Source organism: Ornithorhynchus anatinus, chromosome 8 (genome assembly GCF_004115215.2).
Source record: "Ornithorhynchus anatinus isolate Pmale09 chromosome 8, mOrnAna1.pri.v4, whole genome shotgun sequence".
NCBI lineage: Eukaryota > Metazoa > Chordata > Mammalia > Monotremata > Ornithorhynchidae > Ornithorhynchus > Ornithorhynchus anatinus.
The window spans coordinates 51545815-51570060 of record NC_041735.1 but is presented as its reverse complement, the minus strand read 5'-3'; the positions used below and the strand labels follow the sequence as shown (position 1 = coordinate 51570060).

General features: G+C 41.4%; 1 long non-coding RNA gene and 1 other non-coding gene across 2 annotated transcripts; one reads left to right on the top strand and one right to left on the bottom strand.

The window, feature by feature from the left end:
- The first annotated feature begins 14 nt into the window (after positions 1-14).
- Positions 15-23021, top strand: LOC114813812. The gene is made up of 3 exons (XR_003761561.2): positions 15-177; positions 4381-4434; positions 22968-23021. It is a non-coding gene; the product is annotated as an uncharacterized LOC114813812 (long non-coding RNA).
- Positions 18983-19120, bottom strand: LOC114814093. The gene has a single exon (XR_003761835.1). It is a non-coding gene; the product is annotated as a small nucleolar RNA SNORA7 (small nucleolar RNA).
- Positions 23022-24246: the final 1225 nt, after the last annotated feature.

Genomic DNA, 24246 nt, shown 5'->3' with positions numbered 1-24246 from the left:
TCTCTGCTCAACGCGCCTTGGGTGCTGCCGCTCCTTCCCTCCTCTTTTCTGGTCTCCCCCACCCCGCCTCCCCACGCTTAGCCTTTCTTCCCCGCGTGTGCGGGCCGCTCCTCCGGAGGCTGCCGCCCTGCTCCGCGGGGCGGGCTGCGGCTCTGCGGCTGCCTGGCCGGCGCACAGGTGAGTCCGGAATCCCGGGGAGGGGCGGGGACCGGCCCCTCTCCCCCATCGCCTCCATCCCTAAAGGATTAACCTCAAACGGCGGGCGGATGCAGATCTTATGCCAGGGCAGGACAACCACCCTGATCCGGTCCTCTTCTCCCAAGCGCTTAGCGCAGGGCTCTGCACCTGGAAAGCGCTCAGTGACTACCGCCCCTTGACTCGAAAGGCCCATCCTCCTCCGCTCATTCATTCACTAGTATTTATTGAGCGCCCGCTATGTGCAGAGCACTGTACTAAGCGCTTGGAATGCGCAACAGATAGAGACAATTCCTTGGACAATTCGGCAACAGATAGGGACCATCCCTGCCCATTGACAGGCTCACAGCCTTCCCCCACCCCCCGTGGGATCAATGGATCCCCTTCCCTGGAGAGGCATTAGAAAGTAGACTGGGGGTTTTAAAGACATTTGCCAAATCTCGACCCCCAAGTGCAGGGGATGAAAAGTGGGGTTCGGAGGTAATTTGCTCTCTTGACTAAATTGGCCCCTGGCCTTCACCGGGGAGTATTTGCTGCCTGTTCTCTCCCGGTTCACCTCCTGGTATTTCGAGGTGGAGAGCTCTGAATTGCAAGGCATTCTAGCAGAGAAAGCTAAGTTTAGTGTTGGAAAGGGAGGCAGATATTGTCTCCAGCTATATGCTGGCACAGCAGCATCTAGCAACCATTGGTTATCCCTAGTCTAGGGTGTTCTTTCCTAACAGGAGGCAGATGGTTCAGTTAAAACTGTGTGGTGATTTAGAAGGGTAAAAGACACCTGAAAGCGATTACTTTGCAATTAGCTTCTCGGAAGAACTCCTGATACACGATTGCTGAATCATTTAAGGAGGGACCAAAAATCATTTTTTCTCATTTATTTTTACATTACTTTTTGGGGGTGGGGAACGTAAACTAAATAACTTGCTTATTTTAGAATAGCATGGGTTAAAGGTAAAACGCAAGTACCATATTTTATCATCAAGATTATTTAGGTGGTGCCTTTGGCAGAGACTGCAATTTATTATTTCTGTGCATGCTATGCTTTTGCCTTTCTTTGTTTTATCATCATCTCTTTCTCCAACTTGCCCCCCCCCCCCCACCAAATTTCCCCAGTTCCATATATGTTTGGGGTGCATTAATGTAAAATCATTGGTATAAGGCGCATCCTCCGCTAATGAGTCCAGTGATGGCCAATTTGATTTGTCGTATGCCACAAAAGGGTATGTCAAGCTGATAAAATGCAGGCTGAGAAGAAAAAGAAAGAGGAGTTATCAATAGAGGAAGAAATAAGACTTAATCCAATTGCACACTGAATGAGGGCACAGGAGGCTAGTAATTCCACATACAGTATAAGCTCCATGTCCTCTCTGATCAGGCGGCTTTGTGCAGTTTTTCTTGCAACCCATTTTATAACCCACCTCAGTCAGGGTGGTCAACTGATGTGCAAATATATATGAAAATATAAGCAGACGCCAGAACTAGTAAAATGAGTGTTCCAGGAAAAAGCTTCTTGTCACTGGTTTCTTGTGGGGCCGCCTTGTCTGAACTAAATGTCTGTTGATTCTGAAATTAAGACAAACATTGGCAGGGTAGTAGACTTCTAACCACTGACTGTAAAACATTGATACCTATTTAAAAAGAAAGTAGACTCAACTCCCAGGGAGGTGTATTACCACCCCACTTCCTTCCTCCACTCCCTCCTCCGCATACAACCAAATGTATTGACACATCACCTCCCAATAGGCACTTATTCATTAAGCGACTGTCATGTTGGCTTTTAGTTTAACATTATAGCTTAAAATCATTATTTTTTAAAATTTTGAACCAGTTCCTATGAGCTTTTGAAGTTTTTTGGAAAGGAAAATGGAAAAATGGAATTTAAACCATTGGCTTTTTCTAGCGACGAACCCATCGGAATTGCGGCTTCATTTCACCCAGCCCCACCCTGTTTCTGTTCATCTGCATGAAAGCAGAAATGAAAAGAAGGGAATTGAATGTTTCCAGTGGTGCAGTAGGAAGTCTCTTTGGAGTTTGTATATCATGTTTATTTATATGATTTACTCTTTTGACCAGTGGCATATAACAAGAGAGTACTAAATCACTAGGTAGCTGTAGATGGAATGGTGTTATCTAGCTTCATCTCTCATCAGGTCCAAATACCCCTTCTCTTTTTTACAAGACTTGTTTGGATGGAAATGCATTTATAATGCACGGTCTTCAAGTTTTTAGTTGCTACTACCTGGAGACTTGATTTGAAGGATTAACAACTTGGTGGATATGGGTTTCCTACCAGTTAAGGAAGTCTTGTTCTTCTGGTGGACTCTGCATGCCCGATAAAATATTTTATCCTTCTCCATTCCCCCACCCTGTGGCTTTTGAACGGTTGGCGGTGGGGTGGATGGAAGAAGCCAATTCAATACTTTCTAAATGCCTGAGAAACTGGTAATTTCGGGAAGAAATTTTTGTGCATTTAGAGAAAATGAGCTCCATCTCTCCCCCCACCCCTTGGACTTCTGGCCATCTAGGAGAACCATCACAACTCAGCGTGACTAAGACTATCTGCACAGCGTAGGTCTGTTTCAGGGATAGCGTAGGTGTGGTTCAAATCTTAATGTTGAGATTGCATAGCAAGTGGTAAAAGCTTGTCACCAATACCACTAAAGAAAGGCACTGCATAAATTCAGAGCATTGTGACTATTACTAGTATTACCAACGTTGTCTAGCTCTAGAGACGCCATCAATCTTTCCTGCTTCCAGGGAGCTAAAAAATATCCAAAACCTCTGAGCGCTTTTAAAAACAGCCTGCTTGTTGTCATTTTTTCTCAAATATCATTTTAGTCTTACTAGCCTTTTCCATCCCCAATTTTTAATATGGTATGTCTTTTCATACGATACAGCAATCTAAGATGACCATTTAACGTGATCTTCAATGTCTTGTCACGCCATTAATAAAAGATTCACTAAAAATTTTCATTCCTTTAATCTGCAGAATTTCTTAGAGGCCATTCGATGTTTATTTCCTTTCCTTCCCCCCATTACACTCCCCCAGAAAAATTCAGTAAAACTCTGATTTTTGTGAGAGATTTCAAGACACAAACAGAATTTTGTGTCACATTTCAGAACAAGTGTCTGTGGTCAAATTGGTGGGAAGTTGTATTGTTACACTTAGATGCCTGCTTTTTCAAAGGCTTATTTTGAGAGGTTTTTTGGTTTTGTTTTTATTTTTCCAGGATTTGCTGGTGATTAGTTTTGGGTACGCTCAGGGCTTTGCTTACTTGCACAGTAATTGCTGTGGGAGAATGTTCCAGAAAAGCACCTCCTCAAGTTCTGGCCGTAAATATGCAGGGAGTGTTGTGTGCACAAGCATTCCCCAACACCCACCTAGAGTGAAGTGAATGTTCAAGCTGAATAAACAATTGGAGTTCCTTTAAATGCCAACACAGCAAATCTCATTTTTACTTGGAGACACTGTTACACTCTCTAGTTCTTTCTCTAAGGTTTTTTTTTTTTGGCGTTTTTTTTTTGTTCTTTTTAATGATGCAGGAGAATTTTAACATGATAGGTGGAGCTTGAAAGTCTTCTTAGGGTCAGCATCCAAGGACACACCTCTTGCCCATAAGCATACCAGGTTTAATATCCTTTGCAAGAAAATGGAGAAAGCATATTTTGCTCCTGTGGAGTTGTCCGGCGCAGTAATATAAAATAAGGTTTCAGTATTCTGAAACGAAAATGCAAGTACGTCCGTTGCTCCCCTTTTTTTCTTTTTTTATTGATATGGTAGGAGTTTTCTTTTTAAAAAATTCCAAATGAGAATTAAACACGAATCTAAAGGTGTTTTCTTTGGCAAGAATATCATGTTATCATGTTGCTTTAGTAGCCTGGTCACATTCCAGGAGTGTCTTGGGGCACTGGGAGACAAGGTTTATATGGAAGATGGTCTTCGATTCAAATCAGTTTTGGAATCCCAGTGTCGCCCCTTATTACTAAGGCCAATCCGAAATGAATTGCAAAAAAATTAAAAAGAACTACCCAAGGAAGTGAGCATCATGCAGACCATGGTGATCATGTGAAACAGATCATGGTCTGATATGTCATTTATTTCAAGATCAGAACCGTTGGCAAACTTTATCACTCAAGATCTTGGGGAAAAAGAAATAATGATTTGAAACATTTGGGTCTGTATTACAGGTGACCACGGTACTGTCGATGATGCCTGTACTTTGCTCAAATGCAGTGAAACATGTAAGTACAGGTAGCGTTGTACTAAATCTTAATACATTTCAAGAGCTGTATTTTTTTCCCCCAACTGTCCATCCTCTCGCTAATGCTGGTGTAAAACAGAGGCGGGTGGCCACGGAAAGGGGCATATACGGAAAGGGCCATTACCTCAGAAGAGTCCAATGTGGATAGATGAGTCTGTTTATTGGAGTATATATTGAATTTTTTTTAATTTTCAGGAAAGTCAAATGCTCTACCCATCTTCTAATCTGTTTTTTGTGGTGGTGTGGGTCTGTGGGTGGAGTGGTGCTGGATTGCAATTCTCCCAATGACTGTTTACCTTAAATTTGGCACTCAATCCAAATAGATTCTTTAATACATCCATAAAATATATTGCAGAAGTCCTCATTTGAGCCTGGTAAAATGCTGTGGTAGCTAATATGTGAGTATCTTTTTCTAGCTTTCATTTAACAAAGCTATTTCTTTAATCCAGCTGAGAAAGTCTTGTACTATTTGGGATCTGAATAAGGTTTCTTTTACAGTGAAATCCTGATCTAGGATGATCATATCATTGTTCTGATTGAGGTAATTTATAGCAATATGCAGGTGCCCTTTTTTTTCCCCACAGAACAGTATTTTGTACTTGGAATTTCCATTGACAACAACAACTTCTCCCTTTTTATGTGTATATTTTTAAAGTGCTTATTTCTACATATTACCCTTTGAAAGAGAGAACACCCTGTTCACAGTAAGATACCTGATGCAAGTTTAGACCCTTCCCTGCTCTTAAGGGATTTCAACATGTAATTTAAGGAATTTTATAAAATTCTCAAGCACTTAATAGGAGAAATGTCAGGTTGAGACCACACTCCCTCCCATTTAGTGACTGTGCCGTAGAATCAGGCTTTTGTTAGAAAATTTTTCTTCCCCATCCTCTCATCCCTCTGCCTTCCTCCCCTCGTCTCCCCAAATTCCTGCTTTCCATGTCACTAAACACCACTCCATTTTGACTTCTGTATACTTTTTTATTGTTCGAACTGCCAGTAGTCATTCAGCAAAAGTAATGTATTGATCGCAAAATCTTATTTGAGTTTAGCTGAGTTTATGTAATGGAGTGTCAATGGTGGGGGGAAAAACATCTTATAATAAATGTTAGGCTGCACATATTCATGAAGAAAATGTCTTGAATAGCAAAGAAAATATCGGGTTTACTGTACCATGACCGAATATGCTTTCAGTATTCACCATCGCATTCATTTGTTGGATATTTAACAGCAAAGGTCAGGTGTATAATATCAAAATTTGGTGCCGTGTGTGTGTGTTTCTAGATGTATAAAATCTTTCAATCGTTGGGTGGGGGAAAAGTCTTTTTTACCTGACGAATATAGACACTGCATTTGGAGTGGGTTATATTTGCCTAAGTGTAAATTTAGGAATATGGATTGCATAGATCAGAAATAGGTTCTGTTTTATAGCATGTGTAAGTATAAATATCTGATGTGCATTTGGTGCCATGCAGCATAATTGGAGTGAAATCTAGCATAACGATTTTATTTTTTAAACCGAGTATGCATTAGTTCAGTGTACTTTGAAATCTAGTTTATTTTCATTTTTAAGTGTTACCCTTAAAAATGATTTTTTTCTACCACTGTGACAATAGCTTTGTTACAATGGTGTCCCTTTTTATTGTTCAGGATTTTTATGCATTTGATCTGATTGCTGTTGCTTTTGTTGTTTTCTACCATAAACTACACATGTGTGCCCTTTGAGATCTCTTATTAGCAAATAACATTATAAAGCACATTACAGATCTCGTAGTCATCTGGGTGGGGCACAATGCAGTATTCATCTGTAAGTCTTTTGTCTGGGGGAAAAAAAATGAATGAAGCTAAGGGACAATTGTTCAATCAGCATTCCACTTGCCCTTTTAAGGGAACAAAAACAACATTAATGAATGTCTTTCCTAGTTACCGCACAGTAAGCAAGGGGTTTCATGCATTACTCAGGTGTCTTGATTCCTGCACACTTAATTTCAGTATTAATTTGACTATCCTGAAGATTCTCCAGTAATCTAAATCACAACGGACATGGTTAAAACTTGAGGGAAATACCAAGAAGCAGTTGTAAAATCCTCTGACTGATTGGCACTGATAATTTTTGCCTGCTTAGCCTTTTACAAACAACTACCTACTGAGTAAGGTATGCCAACAGTATCAAGGTAGGCTGTTAAAGTCAGCTGGTGTGGTATAGAGTGCTTGGGAGAAGTCAACCAATCAATGGTTTGTATGGAGCACTTACTGTGTGCATAACACTGTACAGAAACAATGGCGGAGGTTGGCAGGTAGAGGTTAGGTAGAAGATGTAGTCGAAAGGTTATCCCATTTTACAAAGTTTCTCCATTAAAGAGCCTTCCAACTTAACGTTTGGGTTCTGATTTCAAAACACATGCAGTATTTTTATAGGGAAAATATTTTCAGCAATAGGTTCTTGCTGAGATGTTAAAACCAAGTGAAGGGAAACTTTACATGAAAATGTCAAATTAGTGGAGCATTCCAATCACACTACATTCTGCTTTCCTTCTAATTGAAGCTAATAAAATTCAGAGTTATTTGAATTAATTTAGAGGCTATAATTAATAAAAGGGAAAACTAAACCTTGTGAGATGGATAGAGGAAGGGAAGAAATGGTTCTGATAAAAATAATTCGATCCTGAAGACTGTTTTATAGATTGGCTTTGAGTGTTTTAGGTGACTAGCCCTTCAGTTGACACAGACTAAGGTACAGTAGTGACTTAATGGGATGAAACTGTATTTTCTTAAAGACACTGCATAGGTTCTGTAGGGTAAAGATGATTGGGAAGAGGAAAATTCTAAGGAACCATTTTAAATCACCCAATACAAATGCGGTGGCTTTTTTGTAGAGCTGACATGTTAATATTGTAGAAATGTCTTCCTCCAAATGGAAATACTTTTAAAAAGTATGAAGCTGAATTATCTTAGTAACTGGTTTTTTTTTATAGCTAACACATTTACCAAATAAATTATGATAAAGACCAGGATTTATAGGTGTGTAGTAGTCACGGACTACGAATTTCTTCAAGTTGGCTTTAGGTACGCTAAAACAAGACCTGGAATAAATTGAACCCTTAACAAAGGACAGTATTTCTTTACTAATGTTGCGCTGTACCTGGAGGTAACTCTCCAACAATGGTTTCTATAATGGCATAGATCAGCAGTTCTTATGCTTTAATAACTAATGGAAAGCTTTTATTTTTATTAAACCTACCCTGAAGTGTATTGATCTGTATTTCAAAAAAAGTATTCATGTTTATTGCATTAAATAAATGCAATAAAAATGTTTTAACATGTTAAAGCATTGTTAAAAATGAACTAATTTACCACTAATTACACTTATTGTTTTATCATTTGATATTAGCAAATGAAGCAGCATGCTGTAGTGGATAGAGCACAGCCTGGGAGTCAGCAGGTCATGGGTTCTAATCCCAACTCTGCCCCTTGTCTTTGTCACTTCTCTGTGCCTCAGTTACCTCATTTGTAAAATGGGGATCAAGACTGTGAGCTCCACATGGGACAGGGACTGTGTCCAACCCTATCTGCCTGTATTCACCCAAGTACTTGATAGAGTAGCTGCCACAGAGTAAGTGCTTAACAAATACTACTATTTTTAGTACTAGTAGGTGTGTATAGATATAATTGAGCAGCAAACTTTTGTCATCATTAAACTTACAAACCCTTAGAAAACTTTACTACAAAATTGACATTGTAAGCATAAACATGATCAAATGAGCCCTTCTATTTCTTGGAAATCCATTGTAATTCCTCTTCGATCTGATTTATGAATCCATTCCCAGTACAGCTCTTTGGGGTGGTGACTGTGATTCTGTTTGACCTAAAGTTGGCTGCACCTCCAACACCCAAGGGGCAAATATGCTAAAAGTTTTGCTTATCATGTAATGTTGGCAGACTCTCTGAGATACTCTCATGGACCTCCAGAAGCCTTGGGATCCCAGTTAAAGAAACACTGGTGTAGTTTAAGAATGTGGGTGATGCCGTTCTCGTATCATTTTCATCCGGTGTGACTGACATTTCAAGAGTGAGGGTTTTGTTTTTTTTAAAATTGCATTATCCAGGCAAATGCTTCAATTCTCAATTTCCCCAGCTTGTTTTTTTTTTTTTCAATTTCAAGATTTCCTAGTTCATCTGAAACAAAAAGTTTACACAGAGGATTATTTAAATAGGACCTAGCTGAAGGAATTTAAATTTGATGCCTTCATTTGATTTGGGCTTCAAATTCCTCAAAAAACTCTGCTTTCATATTTTAATTGTTCAAGGCTAAAGACATTCAAAGGATAAGCTTTTTAAGTGCCTTTTTATTCAGCATCTGTTTCTGTATAAACCTCATATTTTGTATTCTAAACACTGCTAACACCATGACAAAATCCTTTATAATCCAGAAGTACTATTTCCCGTTCAGAAGTACTGTATCCACTTCTCTGAAGACAAGAGGAAAAATAAATCAGGTGTTGCAATTAGAGAAGCATCTTTCTCTGCTGAAAGTATATCATCTAGCACTTAACCTTCCCATCCCCACTCAATATATTCATTCTCAGTAGTTCAAAATATGCTCACCCCCACTCCCAGGTGAATAAGTATACATGCAGCTTTACTATTAGACTGCAAAATGCTGTATTTACAGATATAAAAGAGCTCCAGTTCAATACAGGAGTGTCAAACTCAGGGGTTCTACTAGAACCTGAGAATGTTATTCTTGTGGGGATTTTTTTTTTAGGATTTTGAAGACTTTCCTAATCAGGAAATAAAACAGTTTAGAAAAATAAAATGTTTACCTACATTAGCAATCTTTTGGGGGTTTGAAGTCCACCAGATACAATGCTCAGCCAGCTGCCCACCCCCTATTCTAAAATAAAAATAGATGCTCTTCTGGATTCTTCTTGAACAGTTTCCAAAATCTTCAAGCTGAGGAAATACTCATTTTCAAATGACCTTTCAGATTTGCTTCCCATCATCTCCTTGAATACATCTTTCATCGTATACTAAGATTTTTAAAAATTCATAATGCAAACATTCAGTTTTAACGGTGCAATCCACAGTGATTTACATTTCCTTTTTTTAAAACAAAGGGCAGCATCTCTAATGTTAAAGATAACTATTAGTCATAACCAAGGAATTTGTAGTGTGGTCATCAGCCGGTGTGGCTGAATTAAGATACGCTGTGGTTATTCCTGCAAAGACAAAGCCTGTGCTTTTCCATTTTTTTTCCTTAATAAAAACGGAACCAAAAAACGAAACCCCTATGCTTTGGGATAGACAACTTCTGCCCATTTCTCCACACAGTCAAAGAGAGGGTTGAAATGTTGTAAAGTTGATTGTAGTAATTAATATGCGTTGGTGGTCTCCCAGCTGGCTCAGAAGTATGGATGGCTCTGCTTGAGTCCTTTCACCCATCTGCCTGGGTTTCTGGGTGCTTCTAGGAAGTTGTCCAGCACAGCGGCAAGGTTGAAGAGCACCTCTTGGGACTAAAAAGTCTGATATCTTCCATTAAATGGACAGACAAGCTGACATCATGGTGCCAGAAGCAGGCTCTGGGGAGGGGTCAGTGGTTCCAGTAATGCCTGTCCTGTCTGTGTGGCACTGTCCTCTCAAGCATTAGGTCGGCGCCAAGGCTGAGAGCAGCCGGGGATCCTCACTCGAGTCACACAAGGAATTTTCCATTGAAAAAATAACTCTCCAGAGTTTCTCTCTGCTGCCCGCAATAACCTTTCTTATTGTTTTTTTAAAAGGGTTGGAACTGCCCGAGGAACAGTGCTATTTTGAGGGATTCACTAGCCCCTCGATCGTCTTGCCTGATAGTATGGATTCCCATATCCTTCTGGCCACTTTTTTGTTGGGTACTAGAAATAAAGGCGTTTCTGCGATTGGCGTCACTTCCTTCGATTCTGTCTACTCATGGTCTTGCCAAGGTCAATTTTAGTTCTGCCCAAGAGGGGCACCACACCTGATCCTGCACTGCGGCCCTGGATTTGGGCTGCAGTTGCAGGGTTTACCCCCTCTCCTTGACCCCACATCTCCCAGTGAGCAGCAGAGCTCCAGGCTTTGCCTATGGCATTTAAGTGTTTGTGATGTGCTAAGCATTGGGGTAGATACAGGGTTATCAGATCATACGTGGCCCCCTCCCCATATGGGATTCACATGTAGGCAGCTTTTTTTTTTGAGGTTTTTTTTTATGTGCCAGGCACTGTACTAATTGCCAGGGTCCATTAAAGATCATCAGTTTGGACACAGTTCAAGTTTCCTCACCTTTGGGTCCATCCCCCTGACCCAAAACCTTCCTCAGCATCGACCAACCCAGTGGAGCATTGCAAGGATGTTTCCTAAATTATGTAAAATTCACTTTTTGCTGAAGAAAAAAGGTTGGAGAATTTATAGGAAGGTCTGGTTAAGAAAAAACACCCTCTAAAAGACATGCTAAGTAGACCTAAAGATGCCAGAAACTAGTTGGCGTGGAGCCATGTGAGTGGTGTGTGAGAGAGTATTAGTGTTACTACTAACACTTAAACTTTTAGAATATGCCAAGCACTAAAGTAATTATATGGAAATCATTTACGATGCAGTCTTAGACCCACAAGGGGCTCACAGTCTAAGAGGAGGAAGGCAGACATAAAGTAATGAGAATATAACCCAATCAACTGAAATTAAAATGAAGCAAAGTTATCAACAGTAAAAGCAGTTTTAATTAATCTCTACTTGGGGGAGGCAGTTTTGGGGTACTTTTTTGGCCTCAGGCAAACAATTGTCAGGGAGAAAGTGCCACATCATTTATAACAACCTTCTTACCGTAGTGAAGGCAGCCTCTGCTCCTGGAGGGGAGGTGGCCACCCCAGCCAACAGACTATCTCCTCCAAACTTTGGAGTTTCCAGGGAGCTGGAGGGGTGGGGAAGGCTTGGGGGTGGGGCAGTAGCTTCAGAGAAGTAGCATGGCATAGTGGGAGAGCATGGGCCTGGGAGTCAGATGGATTTAGGTTCTAATCTTGACTCTGCCTCTTGTCTGCTGTGTGACCTTGTGCAAGTCACTTCACTTCTCTGGGCCCCAGTTTCATCTGTAAATTCTACCCCCTCCTACTTGGACTGTGAGCTCCATATGGGCAGGGACTGTGTAGTCTAATTAGATCAGTGCTTGGCACATGGTAAGCACTTAGCAAATATCATTAACGCTATTATGTCAGTCAGTGGTATTTGAGTACTTACTGTGTGTAGATTACTCTACTAAGCACTTGGGAGAGTACAGTGTAACAGATTTGGAGTCACATTTCCTGCCCACAAGGAGCTTACAGTCTAGAAGGGGAGCTAGTTATATACATAAAGGCTGTGGGGTGAATTCCAAGTGCCCAAAGTATGCAGATTCAAGTGCATAGACAATACTGAAGGAAGAAGAGGTAGAGGAAAGGGAAGGCCTCTTGAAGGAGATGTGACCTTATTGTGCAAGGTTGCCACATGAATAGGCTTGTCTTTCTCCTGATAAGAAAGAGACTCAAACCGCCATCTCCAACAACATTTATTGAGAGCCTTCTGTGATCAAAGCACTGTACTAGGTGTGTTGAAACATTCAGTAGACAAAATTCTATCCCAGAAGTTGGGGGTAAGAAGATGTCATGGAAGGCAAAGTATGTAAGCTGTAGGAGCCATCTAATGGGAGTGCCTCATTAGCAGTCGACATCTTAGAGTGAGGAGGGTTGGTTTTTCTAGAAATGACAAGTGATTGATACAGTGCTGGCCCCTCTTACAAGAGAGCGAGACCAATTATTCCTTTTGGCATCGCTCTGTAATTGCTCGATTCCCAATCGGATATTTTTTGGTAAGCAGAGAAGATTAGCGGATGGCTAGTGTGGGGTGAGCAATTATTTGGGTTGGAAGCCACATTCTTACTGAGGAATGCATAACAAATTCCCTTGGTTGTCATGCCTTGAAGTCAGAGTTGGGGGTGTTTGGGACAGAAAGCCTCTGCTCTGACTGTTGGGCTCTGAGCTGTGAACATCCCAAAATTCTAATCTAGCCACAGTGCTCTATGGCTTTTATTTCATATCATTTTTGTTTTTATCCCTGTCATTTTATGTCACTTTTGTGTGTGTGTGTTTGTCACCAGTCTCTCTTCCCCCTTTTGGTCTTAACTCTTGGGTCTCCTAAGAGCCAGGGACCCTGTCCTGTTCTCTCCCAGGCGTTCTTTCCCAGCATTTAGTATTAAACACTTATAATAGTAATAATTATGGTATTTGTTAAACATGTACTGTGTGCCAAGCCTTGTTCTAAGCACTGGGGTAGATACAAGTCAGTCAGCTTGGGCACAGTCCCTGTCCCACATGGGGTTCACACTCTTGAGCCCCATTTTACAGATGAGGTAACTGAGTTCCAGAGAAGTGAAGTGACTTGCCCAAGGACACACAGCAGATATGTAGTGGATCCGGGATTGGAACACAGTCCTTTTGACTCCCGGGACTGTGCTCTATCCACTAAGCCACACTGTTTCTTAAACACTACTGCTTCTTCCACCCACTGTGGCTCCCAACTGCCGTTAAGTCTGCCATGGATCCATTGACAACACTTATACAGTGCCAACCCCAGAGCTGCTGAACATAATGTGAGCTGCAGTGTCATGGCTGGTGATGGCCTCTGCAACAGACTTGGAGGCATCTAGGAGCTGTGGCAGGTGGACGTGGTGGCCCAGATCCAGCCCTTGGGCTCAAGTGGATCACTGGACAGGTTGAATCCGGCATACCGGCCATGTTCTACCCATGTCTGTCCTAGTGATTCTCCCAGGAAGACAACTCAACTGGCTCTTTTGAGTATCTTGCTACCTGTATTCCATCTTTACTCAGTGTTTGGAGTGGAGACGCACACTCATACAGGGTCTGGCAGGCTTAAATTAAGGAAGGGACAGTATTTGCCAAAACTCTGTCTACCTACTTTGCTACCCTCTTTTAAATGGTATTTGTTAAGTACTTACTATGTGCTAACACTACTAAGTACTAGGGTAGATACAAATTAATCAGGGTAGACAGTCCATGTTCCCCGTGGGGCTCACATTCTTAATCCCCATTTTACAGGTGAGGTAACTGAGACACAGAGAAGTGAAGTGACTTGCCCAAGGTCACCCTTCAGACAACTGTCGGAGTGGGAACCAGAACCCAGGTCCGTCTGACTCAATTTTAACCTAAACCAGTCAGCTCTCACAAAGTCTCTGCTAATTTGCCTCTTTTCTAGATCTCCCCACTTAATGGCTAATCCATCCTAGGAGGTAGATTGCTAGCCTGAACAGGCTTGTGTGTTCAAGTTCCTTAGTCATGCTCCTCCTAAATCAAAATTCTTGGTCTCTGGATGGGACAGTGCCCACATTGCCTCCCAGACTTGCTTGTTTTGCATAAATTTGCCTGAATTTCAGTAGTCATGATAAACTGGGTTAAATCACTTTAGTATCAAGCTTCTAACATCTAAGGTGGCATTAAGAAGCAAGGTGATCAGTTGTGACCCTGAGCGTTTCAAAAGTGCAAAAAAAATGTGTGGTGGAGGGAATGGACCCCAACCTCGCTCAGGTAAAGGCCTTTCAAGGGGGAGTTAAGGTTTGTGATGATAATAGCAATGGAAGCAAGGATGAGAAGTGGGGCCAAATGGGCTCATTCTTTCAGAACTATTATGGAAGAACAGGTTGGGATGTGGCAGAGATGGGGTTAGGCAGGAATGAAAAATCGCTTCTTGAAGTAAAGTGCAATTTGGATAAAAACGGTGACATGGGAAATGAGATTCCATTTAAATAGTTCCATGATTTAGAATAATAATTGATATTTGTTAAGCACTTACCATGTGCCAGCGCTTAGAACATTGTTTTGCACATAGTAAGCGCTTAACAAATGCCATCATCATCATCATCACTGTACTAAACACTGGGATAGGTACAAGATCATCGGGTCTCACATGGGATTCACAGGCTAAGTAGGAATGAGAACAGGTATTGAAACCCCATTTTGCCGATGAAGAAAGTAAGGCACAGAGAAGTGAAGTGAATTGCCCCAGATCACAGCAGACAAGTGGCAGATCTGGGATTAGAATCCAGGTCCTCTGACTCCCAGGCCCATGCTCTTTCCACAAGGCCATGCTGCTTCTCTAATGGACACTTTTGGTAGAGTATTGCAGGTGGCAGCATGCAGAAAACTCAAAGGATAGTAGACTCACATGCTGCAACCAAGTGAATACTCAAATAGATAAGCCTTGTTTTAAATCAGAATTTTAAAAAGTCAGAAGTCACGATGTTGTAAAGGTGATTCTAAGTGCAAAAGTGCTGAGGTGATGCAGAATTTCTTAGGTGATAGTTGGGAGGATGTGTGACCTGAGAAGAAGAGAAACTGGGGAAATATCCTGGAGGAGATGGGATTTCAGTGGGCTTTAAAGATAGGGGAGAGATGTGCTATAGTAGATTTGGAGAAGAAAGGAGTTCCAGTCTGGAGGAAGGGCGAGAGCAAGAGGTTGAAGGCCAAAGAGTCGAGCATAAGGTCTAGTGAAAAGGTTAGATTGGTGTGAACAAAGAATCTCCAGTGGTTGCTTATCTACCTCCACATCAAACAGAAGCTCCAACTCTTGGCTTTAAAACACTGAAATTAGCTTACCCCCTCCTACCTTTCATCACTAATCTCCTACTACCCAGCCCTCTTTGTTCCTCTAGGCCAGGCTACTCACTGTGTCTGAATTTTGTCTATCCTGCTGCCAGCCCCTTTCCCTCATCCTTCCTCTGGCCTAGAACTCCCTCCCCTTCCATGTGTGCCAGACCACCTCTCGCCTCACCTTCAAAGTCTTAATAAGGTCACATCTCCTCCAAAAGGCCTCCCCTGATTAAGCCCTCTTTTCCCTGTCCCTTCCTCCCTTCTGAGTCACCTATGCACTTGGATCTGTGACCTTTGAGCATTTTATATTTGCCCCACCTTCAACCACACAGCACTTATGTGTGTGTGTATATATATATTACAAGTTATAATAATTTCTGTCTCCCCCACTAGAGTGTAATCTCACTGTGGACAGAGGATGTGTCAACAAATGCTATACTTTCCCAAGTTCTTAATACAGTGCTCTGCACACATTAAGCACTCAGTAAATACCACTGATGATGGTATGAGCTAAAGGACTTTGGGAGAATAGTGGATAACAAAGAGGGAGAGAGCCACAAAGCCAAGTGTCAGAATTTCTGTCTGAGGTAGAGAAGAGTGGAAAATTACTGCATATTTTTCAGGAGTGGGAAGATATGCAAACTGACATTTTAGAATAATGATCCCAGCAGCAGAGTGAAATATGAACTGGAAAGGGGAAAGATTGGAGGCAGAGAAAGATGGGTGTGGAAGCTAGTGCAATAGTCTAGCCAGGATGTGATGGGCACCTGGACCAGGATAGTAGCTTGTTTGGATACAAAGAAAAAGGTGGCTTTGGAAAATGTTGTCATTATCATGAAAGATGTTTTATTGAACCACTTGTAAGAGCCTGGCTTGGGAGAATGCAATCAAAGCAAGACATAGTTCCAGAGAAGTGAATCCTTGTCTCAGAGATAGTCAATTGTACAAGTATTTGGAAGACTGAACAGTGAAGAGAGCACCTTCAGGTAAAAGAATAAGCAACATACTCCTATCTTCCCTCCACAATGCCCACTGCCACTGACTGAAAAATCCAAGTTATGTATCATACCCATTTCTTTCAGTTTTTCAAGAATCTTTAGACTTTCCAGAGAGAGTATTTAGATTTCCTCTTAAGGCAGAAATAGCTTTTTCCCCCTTTTTAAATGGTGTCTAAGAGGTTACTATGTACCAGGCACTGTACTAAACTTAGGGTAGATCCAGGATAATCAGGTTGGACATGGTTCATGTCCCACATGAGTCTCACTGCCTTAATCCCTATTTTATAAATGAGGTATCTGAGACACAGAGAAGTTGTGACTTCCCCAAGTTCATACAGCGGACGAGTGGTGGAGTTGGGATTAGGACCCAGGTTCTTCTGACTCCTAGGCCCATGCCCTATCCACTAGACAGCACTGCTTCTCAACTGTTAACTTTCTGTATCAGTTCTGCCCTGTGCTCAGATGTCTGCCTGCAATTCATTCTGAACCCCAAACTGGAGCTCTTAAGCATCCCAATCTTAACACCAGGCTTCTACTTTAGCTAACATTGCCACTTGTGACCTCTCAGCCTACATTTGCAGTTTTCTGATGAAAAACTGACCATTCTGCTTTACTGTCTTAGCTGCACAATGCAGTTTCCATTTACCAGGTCCTCGCCTTAGCTCTTGGTTCTGCCTTTCTTCACTCACTTCACTGCTTTCTTTTGCTATATGCCACTCTGTTGAGAATACTTCCTTGCTCACAGTCAGCATCTCTTCAGAGCAGAGATAGTGACAGATAAACCTAGGATCTCACACATGACAGCTCTCCCAGAGAAGAAGAAAAAGAAAGATAAATCGAAGCGCGTCGAGTCCTAAAAATGCATAGTAAATCCCACATATATAGCTTTCATCAGCTCCAGTCCCATCCAAGTAGCTGTTTTCAAGTCTGTCTTCACATTGTAAATTGCCTGGAAAGAACTCCTAAAAATGGTATTCCCAGGAATTTTAGAACCCACCTTAGAAGTTATCTCTTGTTAGCAGAAAAGCTCAGGCTTTGCTGTGGAGGCCTTGAGATTAAACATTGTGGGGTTTTGCTGAGCACTAACTGTGTGCCAAGCACTGCACTAAACCCTGGAGTAGATTTAAGATAATCGGCAGACACCATCCATGTCCCTGGGCTTAGGGTCTAAGTATATCAAATGGGGAGGGATGAAGTGCCAGTGTGATTTGTGGAGCAGTGCACAGAGAATAAGAAGTGGGCCCATCTCAGTCAAGGAAACAAAGCCTATTGTCAATCCTCTCTACAAGAAACCAACAACATTTCAATCAAAATCCAACTAAGACCATAAGCTTGTTGTGGGCAGGGAACCTGTGTGCCAACTCTGTTGTATTTTACTCTAAGTGCTTAGTACAGTGCTCTGCATATAGTAAGTGCTCAATAAATACCACTGATGAAGAACTAAGAATTAAGCTGGGTGGGAGAGCCAAAATTCTGGACCTGCAGCTTCAGCAGTAGGTAGCGTAGTCAACATCTTGTACATAACTTCCCCATACATATGTGGCTCTTCCTCTCTTGACTGACCTGGAGCTAGATTGATCGTAGATTCACCATGCATTTTTGTGGGTCTCCAGCATCTGTCTCCATAGGGCCTGAGGGCTTGGGTTTTAGGACTAAGCTTATGTGCACACCAGAAAATACAAAGAGAGGGAAACCAGTAGTGGTCATGGGGCAGACTGAAACAACCCTTGGGAAGGCATAGGGCATCTAATTGAAAAGCTAGCTCACTGGGCGGGAGGACAGTAAGCAAGTAGGCGGGCAGGAGCACCGCACGTTGCAAAGTGCACGTGAAAATTAGAAAATAATAAGCAAGAATGGAAAAGAGTTAGCAGGGAGTGCGAGTAACAAATCACTAGCAGTCTAGCCACTTCATGCAGGTTTTCAGTTGTCAAGTCTCATCTGTCATTTTTGACAGGAAACTCCATCATCATCATCCCTGGGTGAGAGTAATGAGAACTTCTGCAAGGTTCCTTGTAGACTCTTTCACCCAGACCTCAGACTTTGTAACTTTTTTTTTTTAAGTGACTGAAAATTGTTCCAGTCTTTTAAAAGTGCCATGAGGACTAGTGGGTATTTCTAGGCTGACTAAACATCCCGAATCCTCTCAACAAACCCACTCTGTTCTCACAGTCATTGAGTAAATAATAAGAATAATAATAACGATGGTATTTGTTAAGCACAGTGCCAAGCCCTGTTCTAAGTGCTGGGGTAGAATCAGAGTAATCAGTTGGCCCACATGGGGCTCAGTCTTAATCCCCATTTTATAGATGAGGTAACTGAGGTACAGAGAAGTTAAGTGACTTGCCCAAAATCACACAGCTGACAAGTGGCAGAGCTGGGATTAGAACCCAAGACCTCTGACTCTCAAATCCATGCTCTTTCCACTAATCCATGCTGCTTCTCATATGAATGAAGATGGGGTGTCAGTTTCCACAAAAATACATGGTTATCCTAGCCATAGTAATAATTGTGGTATTTGTTAATCGACTGTATTAAGTGTTTACTGTGTGTAGAGTACTGACTAACTGCTTGGGAGAATACAATATAACAGACATATTCCATGCCCACAGTGGGTTACGGGTAGTAAGTGTTTACTGAGTGCCAAAGACTCTACTAAGTGCTTGTCTTGTCTTATGCTGTTGCATCGTCTCCACCCATAGCGACTCCATGGACACATCTCTCCCAGAATGCCCCACTTGCATCTGCAGTCGTTCTGGTAGTGGATCCATAGAGTTTTCTTGGTAAAAATGCAGAAGCGGTTTACCATTGCCTTCTTCCACACAGTCAAATTGAGTGTCCGCCTTTGACTCCCTCCCATGCTGCTGCTGCCCAGCACAGGTGAGTTATGACTTGTAGCAGATTACCTTCCACTCACTAGCCACTGGCCAAGCTAGGAATGAAATGGATCTGCCTCTGCTTGACTTTCCCTCTGGTAGCCGAGACTGGTAGAGTATTGGAAACTCTTCAGGTGCGATCCTGAGAGGGGTGTACTAAGTGCCAGGGTAGATGTAAGATAATCAGGTCAGACACAGCTTCCAGTCCTTCAAGGGGTTCACAATTGAAGCAGGAGGGAGAACAGGTATTTAATCCCCATTCTACAGATGAGGAAAGAGTGGCAGATCTGGGTTTTGGTAAGAAAAAAATGGTGTGGCTTAGGGATTTTAACAAGTCCTGAAAGAAGAATGGTCCTTGTTCTGCAGTCAGGTGATACAGGTGGGCTGTCAAGCAATTGCACTCCATCTTAAGCCTGTCCAGAGGCAGATGTAGTTGAACAAAATATCAAAATGTTTAAACAGCTGCAAATCCTCTGATAACATGAAGCAGCTGAGCTATTCTGTGTATTTTTATATTCTAATCAGTACTGTAAAGTTTTCATGTAGAAGACAAAATATGTGACATTTTGTTATTGTTCTTCCAGAGTCTGCTTGATTGCAGTGATAGATCTGGTTTGTTGATAGTGGTTTTTCCTAACCTCTCTCTGGGGTAGTGTAATGATGGGTTTTTCTCCCCTTTCTAAAAATTGATAAAAAGCTGATGATAGAGTTGTCAAAAACCAAATTGGATCTTGTGATGAATGGTCATTTGTGTATAAACGTAATTATTTTTCATCCTTTTTTCGATAAAAAAGTGCATGGTCTAGTAGGTGGTACGAAGGTAAAATATCTCATAAAATATAAAGTAGCATAAAACTTAAAGCGAGTCCATACAAATATCACCTTGTTTAGTTGTGTTGAATATTTTAAGGGTGTGTGCTTGTGCTTGCATTTCTGTCTCTATATTCCTAAATGGGACCTGTGTTGGCTATTTTAAGTCTTTACTTCCTTTCCAAATAGTAAATGTATTGAACTCTTTTTATTGCTTTCCACTGGATATCCATAATGCGGATTTAAATATTTCAGGTTTGACCTTGAGAAAGCGGTGGATTGTTAACCTACACTAGGAAAACTTTCACTAAATCAATGGGAACTCTATGTGAAAAGTAATAGGAATTTGGCTTTGAAATAAATGTTTGTAGGCAAGTCTCACTTCGCTCTGGAAAATAAATTTCCAAAACCTGGATGTGTATAGCTTTGTACGAATATATGTGTGGGATACACGCTTGACATGCATAGACATATTCATATCAGTCATGTTCATCAGTAGGGAAAAATAAAATTGGACAACATAATCAGCTCCACCTATACCTGGTAAATATAAATCTTGCATATGTACATGTTTACAATTTTGGATAGAAAGAATGGAAATACTTTCAGAGTAAACCTTGTGTTTTTGCAAAGATTTTTTTTTTTTTTTTGCAAAACACAGACAAGTAAAAATGATTGATTTAAATTAATTTTTTTCAGTCTTAGATGTATTGTCCTCTTCCAGAATGTCAGTTTTCATGTTCACTTACCTTGAACTTTCAGTCAATCCGCTAAAATGTTGGTCAGTTTCTGTTTAATCAGAAATGTCAGAGCACATTAAAACATAGGCATTTGCAGCTCATTTTATGTTTTCAGCAGAACTGCATTAGGCAACGAGATTCCTATGTAGGAACAATGAGGCGGTCTGCTTTGTCTGCACACAGGGACGTGGAACAGATGCATAAGCGATAAAATAAGGAACATTTGAGCATTCCTTTCATCCCCATTTAACTGCACTAATGTTAAGAAAAGGATCTAGGATTCTGAGCTTAATCTTTGTGTATTTTCTGCACTGTAAACACTCTTTCCCTACTGAATTTTCATAAACTGACAATTACTTTTCTGGGAATAAGGAAAATGGTGTTGTACTGTAAATTTATCTTATGACATTGTCCACAATGGCATGCTGGCCTACATACTTGCTAGTCATCAGCCCATCATTTCTCAGTGAAAAGAACCTTTCAGCTCAGTTACCTCCTGTAGAGAGCTAATTTTCCAGCAGTCAGGCTCGATCTGGGTAAATAATTAGAGAGCGGGAGAGAGATGAAGGCGATCACACCAGCGCTGTCTGTAATTCAGTTAATGTAGCCAGACCCTGTGATTTTGTTTCTGCAGTGTACTTGCTTCACTCTCTAAAGCTACAGAGACAGGCAGCAACAAAGCCAATCGGTTGCATTTGTCTTGAAAGAATTAATGACACTTTTCATTCGTTTGATGAAGCCAGGCAGACAGCTGCAGCATGCATCTGCAGTATGAGAAGGTGAATCCTAGCATTTTCCCCCCTTGCCCCAACCCCTTCCACTCGCATCATTCCAGTCCATACATCTCTGTGGTAATAACTGAGGCGTATTCATTCATTTAAAAATAAATTTTTTGTGGTTTGTAGGAATTTCCAAAGTCCTTCAGCGGAAGCTGATCGGGTTTCTCGGGGAAAAAATATGGCTTGCTTTTCAACTTGTGCAAGTTGTTTATTTAAGAGCCATAATTTTGCTTTGTAACCTTGGGCCATTAACATTAAGTTTAACAGTACGTATAGGATATTTGTAGAGAGAGGCGGATCCACCTTTCAGCAAGCGGCCCTCTTGGGTACCTGTTTAAAGAACAAACCATGTTCAGTGAAAGGGTGCTAAGTGTTTCAAAACTGTGGCCCCCAGTTTCTCTCATGTTGTCCTTGGACAGTGCAATTTTGGCTGTGGTTTATGTCATAGCAATTGTATTATGCCTAGCATGCACCAGATAAATATCAGTCACTAGTATCTGGGGGCCATCTAGGACCATAGCCCTCACCTCTTGGGTGAATGCCGCACCGTTTAGGGATAACATCATCAGAAATCTGTTGCCCATCAAGAATAGCAGAGTCTCTAAGCAGGAGGCTCCTCCAGTTCGTTTGGTCCACATGCGCCCCATGTTTAAGGCGGTGGCGACTTTGGCAATAGAAATTATCAGTCTTGCTTGGTGACACTGAAATTAACACAAGCCAGTGGAGGGATCACGGTGGGGAACAAAGAGACAAGCCCCACCTGTAGGTTTCCAGATGTGGGTCCCACGGCAGTTGGCAGGTGTATGCAGAAGCCCTCAGAGCTAGAAGATGCTTCTGGGAGTGTAGCGAGATGACACACATTCAGGGGGCAAAAGGGGATGCCCCTGAGGAGCGTTCCAGGGATGTTGGGAAGCTAAAGAAGCCTAATGAAGTGGCAGAAACTCTTACCTTTTGATAAGCAAAATCAGTTCTTTAGGATACAGGCCAATGCCATAGAGGTTTCTTAACAGAAAACATTTGGGAATCACTGCTCTAGATAAGATTTTGCAGATCATCCCTCAAAAAGAAAATCCTATATTCAGGAACTGCTTTATGGCAGGACGTCTTTGTCTGCCTGTTTGCTTTATTGCAGTTCCTTTCTGCTGCCTTCAATTGATTTTTTTTTTGGGCTATCGAATCAGTATATTGGGGGGCTGCGAGGAGGAAGGGAGGTGTGAAGCAGCTCCTGCAGTTGAAAAGACCAAGAAGCCAACTGCTGCCTCATGATTTTTTTTTTATTTTAACTTGGAATTTCCATAGTACAAAAGGAAGAGCCTTCTCGAGGATATAATGGAGCCATTAACATCTATTAATAATGCAGACAGGGTAAGTAGCTGGAGTTGGAGCTCCCAGGGGGCCTCGTAAAACAGATGTGCAGTATATCTTCCCGGATTTGATGGCCGCTGGGGTCGAGGGGGTCGCTGTGGTTCCTGTTTATTTCCTCTGGCAGTGGTTTTCTAATTTAAGCACCTCTGTCAGCTGGCTGGAGCAGCCTGCTGTGATACAGAGTGGGAGTGTGGAGGTGAAATAGGGGTGTTAGGCATTGTCATGCATGGTGCCTGAAATAGGGCATCATCTGTAGCGTCTCAACACCGACTCTAGCTGACTTACGCTAAGCGTTTCCTTCACAGATGCAGTTGCTGAAGAGGTGGTGGCGGTGATGTTAGTCTCTCCGATTATTGTTGCTCAAAGGTAAGCGTTTGGAGAACCTCCCTGGAAGTGCTGATTTTTCTCATTGCATGAAATCATTCCACTGGGAAAGAAATATATGTGGTTTGACGCGAGGGCTCCTTGCTGGTTGAAAATGCACTGCCATGTCCCCTTTCTTTTGCAGAATGCCCTTTTTGGTTTCAATTCAGCCTCTGCACAAAGACTAGAGGAAATGCCCCTATCAATAATTTTCTATAGTATGACTGGCTACCTTGCAAATGCAGAAATGTGACAGGCTGAAAATTGAGAAAAAATATTCTCTCTTTTTGTAAAATGGGGAAATGGGAAATGTATTCTAGAGGATTGGACTTCAAAGGCATGTACCTCTTAGTGATGACAAAACGAAGGTGTCATTTTTCTCTTTATTTTCTGACAAATAATCACTGACTTCCATGGCATTATGTGAAGGTTAATTAAGACTGGGATTCTTTTTTTGTATGGAGTGCACCAGTGGTTATATTGCCTGCCTATGTTCATGTCACTTATCTGCAAAAAAAATGTAATATGGGAGTATAGAGATATGAGGGATTTAACTCTTTAAAGAAATGAAACTCCATGGTGTGTTCAAGTACAGCGGTGAGTTGAGAAATGACATGACTTCCCTGAGAGAAATCACAAGATTGTCTTAACATAAATGCAAAGAAATAGTAGCTTTTCATTACAAAGGATAGTGCAGCAAATGGGAAGACATTCATTCTACTGTATTTGCTACAGCTTTATGCTTCCCCCTGGTCCTTGGTCTTCCAGTATCTCTTAAATATCCTTCCAAAAGAGTATATATTATTCTTGGACTAAATATAAAAAATGGGGGAATGGCAGGAATTTGATCAAAATTTAGTGAGAGAGATATAGTCATGCAGAAGGTCTAAACATTTTTATTTTCAAAATCACAGTTGACGGGTCTACATTTGCACCTGAATATTTAGAGAAAATGAGTAAAATTGTTGTGTTTAATTACAGAAATGTCTTGATAGTCTCATTTGGATCCTTTGCTCTCTAGTACATTTAAGGCCAAACCTACCAGTCCTACCCCATGTACAGTGTGCCCTAAACTTATGATGCTTATTGGGGATGGATTTATGTTAAATTTCTTCTTTGAAAAAGACCATCCTTACAACAAAAAAACCATAATTTTAACTTATTTGTAGCTGCAGAGCAAAAATGAGAATACACTTTATTTTTAGAAAAAAAAATGAGTTC